The sequence below is a fragment of the Lissotriton helveticus genome, chromosome 7, assembly GCF_964261635.1.
Source record: "Lissotriton helveticus chromosome 7, aLisHel1.1, whole genome shotgun sequence".
Taxonomy (NCBI): domain Eukaryota; kingdom Metazoa; phylum Chordata; class Amphibia; order Caudata; family Salamandridae; genus Lissotriton; species Lissotriton helveticus.
The window spans coordinates 432,814,894-432,827,181 of record NC_136068.1 but is presented as its reverse complement, the minus strand read 5'-3'; the positions used below and the strand labels follow the sequence as shown (position 1 = coordinate 432,827,181).

General features: G+C 41.2%; 1 long non-coding RNA gene across 3 annotated transcripts in view; it reads left to right on the top strand.

Moving 5' to 3' along the window:
* The first annotated feature begins 650 nt into the window (after window positions 1-650).
* LOC144768556 (uncharacterized) overlaps window positions 651-12,288 on the top strand; it is a 40,633-nt gene continuing 28,995 nt past the window's right edge. For 2 of the 3 annotated variants that reach the window (XR_013598574.1, XR_013598573.1), the window contains exons 1-3: window positions 651-690; window positions 786-842; window positions 1,690-1,753. This is a non-coding gene — a long non-coding RNA (uncharacterized LOC144768556). Of the gene's footprint in view, window positions 739-785; window positions 843-1,689; window positions 1,754-12,288 lie in introns of all 3 variants that reach the window. The other variant, XR_013598572.1, reaches the window with a different exon arrangement.

Below are 12,288 nucleotides of genomic sequence, written 5' to 3'. Positions count from 1 at the left end.
CCTGCCCTCAAGGGGGATTATGAAGGTGCATTTTTCTGTTTGTGTAGAGTTAGAAATACAATACTACTTTTGCTTATAAAAGCAAGTGTTTGGCTGGACGATGATGTATTGTAAGCACTGTTTGCACTCTGAGTGATGAGTCAGTCAGTCAAACATATGTTTATTTAGACCATTTGAATGATAATATACCCTGGCACCATTTTGCTTAAAGAAGACTGAACATACCATTGCCATTCGATCCTAATGCATACACAACGGGGAAACACTTGAACACGGTTGATAATCATTCTTCCGCATGTAGGACCCAGCTAAAATAGGTGTGTTTTTCACAACTAATAACACCCCCCCTTTTTTTGACACCAGTCATTGCCTTTTAAGTTTTAAAGACACTCGATATATATGCATATGTGCATTTTTTTGATACCAGACATTGCCCTTCAACTTTTATAGACACTTGATATATTTGCATATGTGCACTAAACAGCACTTTCTGCTCAAACAGACTCGCATATGAATACCACCCGATATATTTAAAAAAAATAGCGCAACAACTATGAGTTTAATAAAGTTTTTATGTCACAACTCCAAGTCCTTTTTCTATGACGCTTTCATTTAAAAAAGGAACTGAGAGCGCCCGCCCTTCGACCAGGGGCAGAGTCAGCACAAGAGAGGGAACCTTCCCACATGCGGGTAAGAATGGCGTCCTCACCGCTTGTACTCCTCTTCGAGCGTCTAACGGTAAGGAATCGACATTAACTTTATTGTCTATTTGCATGCCCCTATAGCTCTACGCTACAGAGTCGCGCTGTACCCTGAGGAAGAAACCAGCACTCTTGAAAAAGGTACAAATTCACGACCAATGCATTTTCTTATACACACGCTTTTAACCTTGCATTTGGGTATACCTCGGAACGCTTGTGTTTCTAAGCGAGCCCCGTAAAATAGCCAGCAGCTCTACACCATGATTAACATTTGAACATTATACCCATTACAATCACGAGGTCTTTTGAGGACTTCCAGGTTATAACCACGTCCCAAGGGATTTTGTATACGAAGGTCGTTTAGTTTGCCGTATACACACACACGCATACGTTGATATTCACGAGCAGACTGGAAACTTAAAAAGATAACAAAAGACTTTGAGTGCAGACCCTTACTATCGTTAATAACGACTATATGCACGATGACTGATATCGAGGAATAAAAAATACCTTAAGTTACCAGAGATCTTATACAAACAAAAGAGTCTGCCTGTCTACATCTTTGATTTCAACATGGATTCTATCGAGTGGGTATTTACACATGTATTAGACTAATTATCTATATTACTCTTTTAATAAGTCCACCGATCTAATAACGGACAATGGGACACTATTATTCAAATATAACTTTCTATTCCAAGGAAATTGTACTCCCTCCACTAATGTTTCAACATTAACTAGTATAATTATATCTATCCTTTGTCCATTGATCTCAGAACGAACAATGGAATGTCATAATTCCGATATGTCACAGCCTTGAGTGTAACTTGGACCCTTGGGTTCCTTAGTAGGACCTCTCCTTTTGAATCATATGTGCGCAGTGACACGCCCTCTCTCACAATAGGAGATTGATATATGTGCTAATAAGATACACCCCCTCATAACATAATAGTGACTAGCTGTATGTTTGTCTCTTTCTTTACTTCAGGTTTTGAGAGCAAGCTGACAACATAGTGTTGTAACCAGACACTTTTCAATACTACACAAGTAGTGTAAGTATTTTTATGTATGTATGTCCTAACGAAAGCTCTACAGACCCGGCTGGGCGTAAGGGAGCTGAAACATGTCGACAGTATTAAACCAATAGAACAACTAGATCCAGTAACCCGATCTAGATACTGTACCCACCAGCAATTTTATCAACTGAAACTCACCTTTACATAATAAAAGTTCTGCTGGAGAGTTTCCGTTTTTTAGTAATCCTCACCCATTTTCTCTTTTTTACCATTGTTTGCTTTTTCACTTCTTTGGGGTGACCCTCATTTTCTGGACACTGCAATCTTAACCAGAGGTTGCCTCTGGATGAGGCCGGCATAAAGCACGACATTGGACATCCGATGATAATGCCATAACGTTTATGTGGGGCGGAGAAAAGATATACACCGCAGCTACATAGCGTTTATGAGGGTGATCCAGCTTAACCAAAGGTTATGAACGCTACAAGTGTCCATTCTTCCATGTGATTACCAGATTATTTAGACCATAGTCTTTTAAACAAATACAACAGATAAAATCTGACATAAGACACTCAATATAAATCACAATATAAAATGTTTTAAAATACAGTTCGTCTAACCGGTAAAAGCTACATTCTCTGAAAACATTATAAAGAGTTGGACAAGAACTTCACACAGTTCACTAGAACTTTCTCAGTTTGACTGTAAAAAAGTATTAACTGACAATAAAAATCACTCCAATGCATACGTCATACCAAAAAATCTTACTTTGGCTAGTAAATTAATAGCTTGTTACCTATTTTTAATATCATATTTTAAAAGTAAAGGTTTTAAAAAGGACTTCCGTTGGGCTACAAAGCACAGGCAATCCACTAGAATTTGGATTACGTCTCCCTTCATATTCAGTACAAAAGGGGGTGGTGATGGACGGAGCATCAGAACCAATCAAACACTCACACCCAGTCAAAAGATCTGGGTTTGATCCATCACCGTTCTTTAGCCCACTCTGCCACCCCAGTTCAGATATGGCTATATGCAAATCAGTCTGACCCTGTGCCTCATGGGAACAGTCCAGCCCGAACTGCCAAGCCATGCCTTCCCTGGACCGGAAACAAGCTTCCGAGGACCGGTTTCTGGGGGAAACAACCATTACAACGCAACTTTTACAACGCACTACCATTACAACGAAACTTTTACAACGCAAAAACCATTACACCGCATGTATTTACAACGCATGTTTTTACAACGCAGGTACCTTTACAACGCATACCATTACAACGTAAGTATTGGTAAGTATATAATTATATTTTAAATTTTATATGTTTGGGGTTTTTTAAGGGGTATTTTTAGGGTTCATGGTCAGTTTTCAGTTTTTGGGTAAAGGGGCATTTTTAGGGTTCAGGGTCAGTTTTCAGTTTTTGGGTAAAGGGGCATTTTTAGGGTTCAGGGTCAGTTTTCAGTTTTTGGGTAAAGGGGCATTTTTAGGGTTCAAGGTCAGTTTTCAGTTTTTGGGTAAAGGGGCATTTTTAGGGTTCAGGGTCAGTTTTCAGTTTTTGGGTAAAGGGGTATGTTTAGGGTTCAGGGTCAGTTTTCAGTTTTTGGGTAAAGGGGTATTTTTAGGGTTCAGGGTCAGTTTTTAGTTTTTGGGTAAAGGGGTATTTTTAGGGTTCAGGGTCAGTTTTCAGTTTTTGGGTACAGGGGTATTTTTAGGGTTCAGGGTCAGTTTTCAGTTTTTGGGTACAGGGGTATTTTTAGGGTTCAGGGTCAGTTATGGGTTTTTGGGGTACAGGGGTATTTTTAGGGTTCAGGGTCAGTTTTGGGATTTTGGGGTACAGGGGTATAAGGTAAAAATAAAATTAAATTAAATCAATTAAATAAAATAAAATTAAATTATATTATTTTCAATTATTTTAAATAAAAAAAAATAATATATACTTACCAATACTTACGTTGTAATGGTATGCGTTGTAAAAACATGCGTTGTAAATACATGCGTTGTAAAAGTTTTTGCGTTGTAAAAAATTCGTTGTAATGGCATGCGTTGTAAAAGTATGAGTTGTAACGTCATACATCCGGTTTCTGGCATTCCAGCCGTCTTCAGGCCGGCTTGCTTGAATCCAGTGGCAAAGTGAGCAAGGGACTCACGTCTGAGCATACCCTGCCACACTTATGGCGGCCAAAAGTGGTTCACTTGGCCACTGGATTCAAGATAGCCTGGCTCATGAGGATTATGAATCCGAAACCGGTCCCAGGTAGCTTGTTTCCGGTCCAGGGAAGACATGGCTTGGCAGTTCGGGCTGGACGTTTCCCAGAAGGCACAGGGTCAGACTGATTTGCATATAGCCATGTCTGAACTGGGGTGGCTGAGTGAACTAAAGAATGGTGATGGATTAAACCCAGATCAGTTGACTGGGGGTGAGTGTTTGATTTGTTCAAACACTCCGTCCATCATCCCCTTTTGTATCGCTCCCTTCATATTCAGGCTGCATTTACAAAGGTTTCCCTAATATAGCAGAGTATTGCATCTTTCGGGCATAGAACCATATAAGTTAACCCACAACTGAATCGTAGGAGACTTCGCTGAACCTTGATATTGGGGAGTCTCTCCAGATAGGGAAAGGTCTCATCTTCCATTCATGAGTTTATCAAGTGGGAGACAGATTGTTTCTTCCTCAGGTATATAAGATCCTCCTCACTGGAGACCTGCTTTGTTATTCTTCTCAACCCCCCCTTACTCACTCCTATTGAACTGATACCTTCTCTTAATTCTATTTTTATTTCCCTACAACAGGTTAGGATCTTTCCTCGAGCTACATGGGTCCAAGTTAACTCACTGTGTAATATCTCCCTTTTACATAAAAGAGAGATTTTAGGGATTTCCACTGTGTCTATCCATATCCAGAATTTTATGGTTTCTGCATGTGCTAAATGCGTCTACCCCATCAGGCCTTTTTCCAGTCTAACTGCCTGTACCATAGTGGAAGATGGGAGAAAGGGAGAGTAGACGTTTTAGGCACCTTTCTTCTTCGAGGTCCCAACTCTTTTTCCCCCTATGCCAATCACCTCCACACCGTACTGGAACTGTGCCCTTATTATGGCCTGATAGGCCACCAACACCGGCCACATGGAGGGCCCCCTATAGCTATCATCAAATTTCTTCAGTCCACCCTACTGATGAAAGTGCCTTTGCTTGTGTCAAAGATAAACTACAAGTGGTTCTGTCAGGTAAAAATGTTTTGCATCTATATGGCATTAATCATGCAGAAGTATGTCTGATATATTTCCTTGTAGACTACAGAATGGAACACACAAAGGAAATAGGGCCATATGTAGGAAGCCTAATTGCGCTTGCAAATGCTGAAATTCGCAGAATTTCAGCATTTGCGATCGCAATTAGGGCAGTGTGCTATGTAGCACACAAAAACCCACATGAAAAATAAGGAATCGCAAAATTTGTGATTCCTTATTTTGCTATTGCATTTAAGGAATCGCAAATTGCGATTCCTTAAATGTAATGTAGGAAGCACCCAAGTTGTGCGACTTTTGGCTTAAGGAATCGCAAAATACCACTAACTTCAAGTTGGTGGTATTTTGCGATTTCTTTGAAAAATGCACTTTTTGTCATTTTTTAAAGTGCCATGTGGGTCACATACATGCCCTTATGGCATGTATGTGGGCCACATGTGCACACATGTCAATTTCAGGGGTGAAAAAGGGTGTCCTATTGACACCATTATAACCCTGAAATTGCATTCTCAATTTGCGATTCTCTAATTGAGAGTCGCAAATTGAGAATGTCTTCCCACTCATTCCCAAGGGCCTTCTAGCTCATAGGAATGAATGAGAAGGTATTCCTAATTTGCGATTCACAAATGAGGAATAAATGGGATTCGCAATAAAATTTGCTAATCCTACCTACATTTCGTTTTGCAATTCTCTAATTGCGATTCCCTAAAAATCGCAATATGAGAATCGCAAAATGAAAATTACCTACATATGCCCCATAGTGTTTGTAAAGTAATTATTTACTCTTTAAATTATGTAATGCTGTCAAATTTCAAATATTCATCATAAAACATCAATACCATGTGGAAAAGGTGAGTAAAGTGCAACAAGGTAATAGAGGTGGCTCAGTGAAGTTTATACAATTATGGAAAAAAGAGAAAATTATATACACAATATACAGAAACAACTAGAAAAGATGTTTGTCCTTTTAAATTCTTAACACATGGCTTCTAGCAACCCTGGAGTGTATTTTTTTATGGCCAGGAGACCTGATGGACATTGACTATAAATGACGTTGAGGTTTCGACCCTAAAATGTGCGCTACTCGGGTAGAGTCACGATGGGTCTTCCTCAGGACAAGTGCAAAAGAGGGAAGGACAGACAATTGCAATTCGAGATAACAACTCCCACAGTGGGGGGTGGGGAGTGTTACACGGGAAATATGAAGTCTTGTAGCATACTTCAAGAAGTGATCAATGGAAGTAGTGCATGGACTTACTACAGACCTGTGTTTAGTGGAGAAACCACCTTGAGGGTTGGAATCTCTTTAGTATGAATCATAGAGGAGGAAAACAAACTCACCCACTTCTTTGGTGATCTTGGTGACTTTTACTGTAGTGGATAAAAAGCCTCTTGGTCAATATCTTCAGATTCTGTCTTCACATTGAACGTGTGTTCTAAGAGATGCCTATTGCTTGTGTCAAGGCAAGGTGATCCTTCCATCTTAAATCATGGGAGAACCATACCCCTAAATATTTGTATTTTTTGGCTCTCTTTTTTAAGTCTATTACCGAAGTTGAGCTCTTCCTCATCTTCCCTATTGGGAGGACGTTTGTCTTTTTTCCATGTTTACTTTGCATTTTTTCTTCTTACAGTACTCTGAAAAAAATATCAAATTTTCTCTGAAGCCCTATTCCTGTTTGGTCTAAATTTATTAAATCGTCTGCCTATAGAAGACAACTAATATGCATGTCATTCATTTTTCGGCTAAACGTGTTTATAAGACTGAGGGCTTTTGGGCGATCAACCAAGAACAGGGAGAGTAATGCGGGTGCCAGTACACACCGTTGTCTCAAGCCGGTTTTTATATTAACTCTCTTGGCGAGGGAGCCTTCACTGACCAATGCAACCTGGGCCCAATTATCCCACTGGAGTTTTTGCAAGATCAAAAGCAAACCTTTTGGGATCCTGTATGCCTTTAATGCATCACTTAGCAAAGCTCGATCAACAGAATCAAATAGAGAACTAAAGTCTACAAAACAACAGTACATGACTCCACACTGCTCTACAGATTTCTTGGTAATGGCCCATAGACTGAAACAATAGTCAATCGTGGAGTGTTTTTCTTTAAAACCACCCAGTTCCTGTCGAATGATAATTTGCTTCAGCCCACTTCCTTAAACCCAAGAGAAGTTTTTGAAAAAACGTTTCCACTTACATCCAACAGGTTTATCTGCCGGTAGTTTCCTGGGAGGGCATACTTACCTTTTTTACATATTGGTTTAATCACCGCTCCCTTCCAACTATCCGGAAATGTTCCTGTCAAGAGTATTTCCGGGAAAAGGATATAAAGTAAATTACATCACTATGTAATATTTCTTATTATTATTACTGCCGGCAAGTTATCTGGGCCTTCGGCCTGGGTACGTTTTAAAGTTTCGAATTGTTTTCTTAATTACTATGTTTGTAAACCTCTTCTTTGTTTCCTTCTTAATAAAGGAATCTCAAAGGACGCTGAATAGTTATGGCTTCATAGTTACAGATTTCCTCTAGCCCTTTCGGTGTTCATGACGGAATGGTTCCGTCATGAGAACAGGGGCCCTAAATCCCTCTGCTGCAGACAGCAAAGGGATTTCCTTTTTTTTTATTGGCCTCGGGAGGTTGGGGAAGAGCTTCCCCAACCTCCCGAGGCCAATTTGCATTTTCATTGCAATGCCGATCGCGTGCATGGCACGCTGAGTTCATTGCAATTAAAATTAAACTTAGTTTCAGTTTTATTGTTCAGTGCTCGTGGGGTTATCTCAGCCCCCCGAGCACCAAAACACTTGGGAGAGGTATCATTGAAAAGGGGGAATCTCCCCTTTACAATGGTACCCTTCCATTGTGGATCTCTAGAGTGATCCCCAAGCAGGGATCCAACCACTAGCCACCAGGGAGAGGGGATCGGACCCTTGGGCAAGGGCCTTTGCTCCCCCATATAATGTGGGTACAAACAGTCTGTCTGCCCTCCCTGGGGGGAAGATGGGGGCATTAGCCCCTAGTCACCAGGGATTTTATTTTTATAGGCAAGGGGTAGGAGCTTCCTAGAATGGGCATGCAAATGCCCCCACCCTACCCCCCAAAGAAAACAAAAGACTTTCTGCCCACCCCAGGAGGCAGATGGGGGCAATAGCCCCTGATCTGTTCCCGGGGGGGGGGGCAGAAAGCCCACTAAGCACCAGTATGTAGGGGTGGGGGCTGCCCAGAATGGGCATAGCAATGCCTCAACTCCCCCCAAAAATGCTACAGTTTATCTGCTCCCCCCGTGAGACAGATGGGGCAGTAACCCCCAATCTGCCCCACCAGGGGGGTAGAAAGCACCCTAGATGCCAGAGATTACTTTTTTTAGGGCATGGGTGGGGCTGCCCATAATGGACATCCCAATGCCCCCATCCTACCACCCCCAAAAAAGGCAAAGACGTTCTGACCCCCCCATGAGGCAGATGAGGGCAATAGCCTAGTACTAGTTTTTTTTTGTTTTTTTATACGTAGGGGTGGGGGCTACCCAGAATGGGCATGCCAATGCCCCCATCGGAAAAAAATGGTACAGTCTTTCTGCCCACCCCTGGGAGGCAGATGGGGCAATAGCCCCTTATCTGCCCCCCCGGGGTTCGAAAGCCCGCTAGGCACCAGGGATTTTTTTTCTCCAAAAGCCGGGGCGGAGGGCTGCCAAGAATGGGCATGCTAATGCCCTTCACCCACCCCCGAAAATGCCACAGACTTTCTGCCCCCCACAAGAAGGCAGATGGGGGCAGTAGCCCCTGATCTGCCCCCCCCCGGGAGGGGGCAGAAAGCCCACAACGCACCAGGGATTTTTAAATATATATATATATGTATACGTAGGGGTGGGGGCTGCCCAGAATGGGCATGCAAATGCCCCCACCCCAAAACAAAATTACCACAGTCTTTCTGCCTCCCTAGGCAAAAGACCCTTATCTGCCTCTGGGAGGTACTACTTTTCTTGGAAGACTTTGGGGAATGCGGGGTGGGTGGAATTTTGTGGATCCACACAGATTCTAGACCTTTCCACTATAGAAATGTGAGGACAATGTGTTTTTTTTACAAAGTTTGAGGTTTGCAAGGGATTCTGGGTAACAGAACCTGGTGACAGCCAGACAAGTCACCTCATCCAGGATTCCCCTGGGTATCTAGTTTAAAAAATGTATAGGTTTGGGTTTCCCTAGGTGCCAGCAAAGCTATGGTTCAAAATCTACAGCTATGCACTTTGCAAAAAGGGTCTGTTTTCACTGTGAAAATGTGGTGTGTCCATGTTGTGTTTTGGGCCATTTCCTGTCGCGGGCACTAGGCCTACCCACACAAGTGAGGTACCATTTGTACTGGGGGACTAAGGGGAACACAGAATTGCAGAATAACTTTTATTACCTATTGATTTTCAATGCATTTCTGCCTTCCAAATGTAAGACAATGTGTAAAAAAGAAGTCACTTTGAAAAATGTCTTATAATTCACGTGCTGGTATGGGTTATTGGCTCTGCGTTACTCAGGTTATTAGGAAACCTGCAAGTCCTATATATCCCCACAACCAGAAGGGTCCAGCGGATGTAATGTAAATTGCTTTAAAATCTGTCTAACTTAGAAGAAGTTACAGGTGAAAACGTTGGCACAAAGGGCTGGTTTTTTAACTCATTTTCAATTTTTCCTATTTTCAACTGTTAGTTTCTATGAGAAAACCTTGAAGGATCTACACAAATGACCCCTTGCTGAATTCAGAATTGTGTCTACTTGTCAGAAACGTATAGCTTTCCAGGATTCATCATTTCTTTCATACACATTTCTACCATTAACTGATAGGAGGTTGAAAGCCCAAAAAATAGCAAAAATAGGCTATGTCCCAGTAAAATGCCGAAACTTTGTAATTCTGGTTTTCTGACAAAAGTCTGGCAGTCCCTGAAAGCTAGGAAGACTGTGATTTCAGCACCACAATCTTTTGTTGATACTATTTGCAGGGGGGAAAACAGACGCTTTCATCTGCAGCCCTTTTTTCTAATTTTTACCCAAAAAATTAAATGTAGCTGTTTTTTGGCTAATTTCTGGGTCCCCTCCTGGGGAATCAACAAACCCTGGGTATCTTCAAAATCCCCATGGTGTTAAAAGAAAAGGACACAAATATGGTGTGGATACCTTATGTGGTCAAAATGTTACAGGGGCCTAAGCGTCAACTACCCCAAATAGCCCAAAAAAGACTTAGCACAGGGAGGAATAGGCCTAGCAGTGAAGGGTCTAGAAGTGCTACCCATGCATCCTCACACACGCAATTTAAAGTTATTCCCTGGAAATTACCCATCCTACTCTGCACCAATCTCTAAAATGTCCTTATATTTTTAGTCTCTATGGTCTCCATCATTACCTCCCAACATTTATTCCCTCCTCTTCCTAGAGGGCAGATGTTCGTACTCATTATTTAGATTATGGAGGCATAACCCCCCTATTTTATTCCTTGAGTATCTAATGTGGCTTTCAAAGTTTTACTTTTTACAATTCTACAATCTTTATCGTACCATAAATTCTTGTCCTTCTCTGTAGATTTAAGTTTATTTTGTGTGCTAATGAAGGTCATCCCTTCTATTTTTATACAAGCAATGACCTTCGTTATTATTTCATCATACCAAGATAACAGATCTGAGGAGCCTGACTCATGTTTGAATTCTAAAGTTTTAAGTTGAAAGGCCTTCAGTAGGCCTAGATGCTTTTCTGAGAGTCTTGTTCTCAAACACTTAGATCATCCACACTTTACAAGAAGGTCCCTCGTCTTCCTAGATACAATATCCAGGGGAAGGTTTGTGCTTAATAAGTAGAAATACCTCCCCTCCAGCTGGAGGACCTCATATTTTCTAATGAATTTAAAAGCCCATAACTGTACAAACACATAATCAATTGGGCAATTCTGATTGCCATACTGAAACGATTTACTTGCAGGGATGTCCCCAGCTGCTCCACCATTTGACATAAAAAAGTCTAACAAAGCTACATGTTTCCATGAGACCTTATTTAACAAGAGACAAACACATTGTATATTAAAAGCAGGGAGACAATCCTCGTATTTTCCCTCCACAATCTCGGAGAACAATTTGTGGTTAAAATCACCCATCAGAATAATCAGATCTTGGGGATACTGTGCACCTATATTAACCATATCTTCTTTGAACACTTCAATATTTCTCTTGTAATTCGAAATATGTATTGCATGCATATAAGCGTTCACAATGATGATACATTTCTTCCCCATGTTTTCACTAGTCAATTTGATATCACAAGCTAGTATTCAATCACTCTATGTCTTAACTTTACATATGCTTAAGTACATTTTGGTGGATACCAACGTTAACAAACCCCGCGAGGGTTGTCCCGAAGCATTACCTACTGCCTTCTGGTTGACCCCCAAAAAGCCATCTATAAATGGAGACCCTCGGCAGGAATGAGTCGTGTTCACTGACCTGTCTGTACATTCTCCCTGAGGGAGACTTGACTACAATACCACAGATACCACTGAGAGTCAAGTGCAGAAGAGGTACTTGGCCCAATTCAGAAGGATCCACAGTAGGTCAGCCCAGTAGGTCCTGCATGTCCCACTGCCCTCTGAAAGACGTTCTAACAACACCTAAATGCCTATTGACTTTAATATATGTTTTTCACATATGGTTTCCACAATAAATTCATCAGGCTTAGGGACTTTATCTTGACATTTCTTAATAAACAGATCAGGCTTATAGCCATTATCACTGACTTGCCTATAACCAACTCAGTCTGGTTGCATCTATTATAAACTTTTCAACAAGCTAAAATGTGCAATGTAGTCTTTGCAGAGAGAGCGCACAAATTCAGTCCAAATTTGGCCCAATCAAATCCTGTACTCAGGAAGACCAACATGTTTTGCAGGGTAACTATAAATGAAGAAAAAGACAGACTCCTCTTGGCATTGTAAAAACAGCTCTTTACTATCGCAGCAGAGAGAGCAACAGCCTTCACACAAGCAAACATTCAGTCTTCACAGGCAGCCATTTTATACACAGTTAAACAATGCTAGTTACAAAAGTTCAAACAATAAATTACTAGGCAGTTACAAATTAGTGCACATTAGTTATGGAAACCGTGAGATCACCTGTGAACCTAGACTTTCACCTAAATCTCTACACATCCTTTATTGCAGTTCTAACAATGTTTACCAAACTAAGTATTCTTCTACATTTGAATGCATGTGTATTTGGGTTGATTGCATTTTTATTTCTGTGTGTGCTCTATCGTGCTCCTAAGACCTCTTATCAGATTCGGTGCGTTCTTGGCTAATTC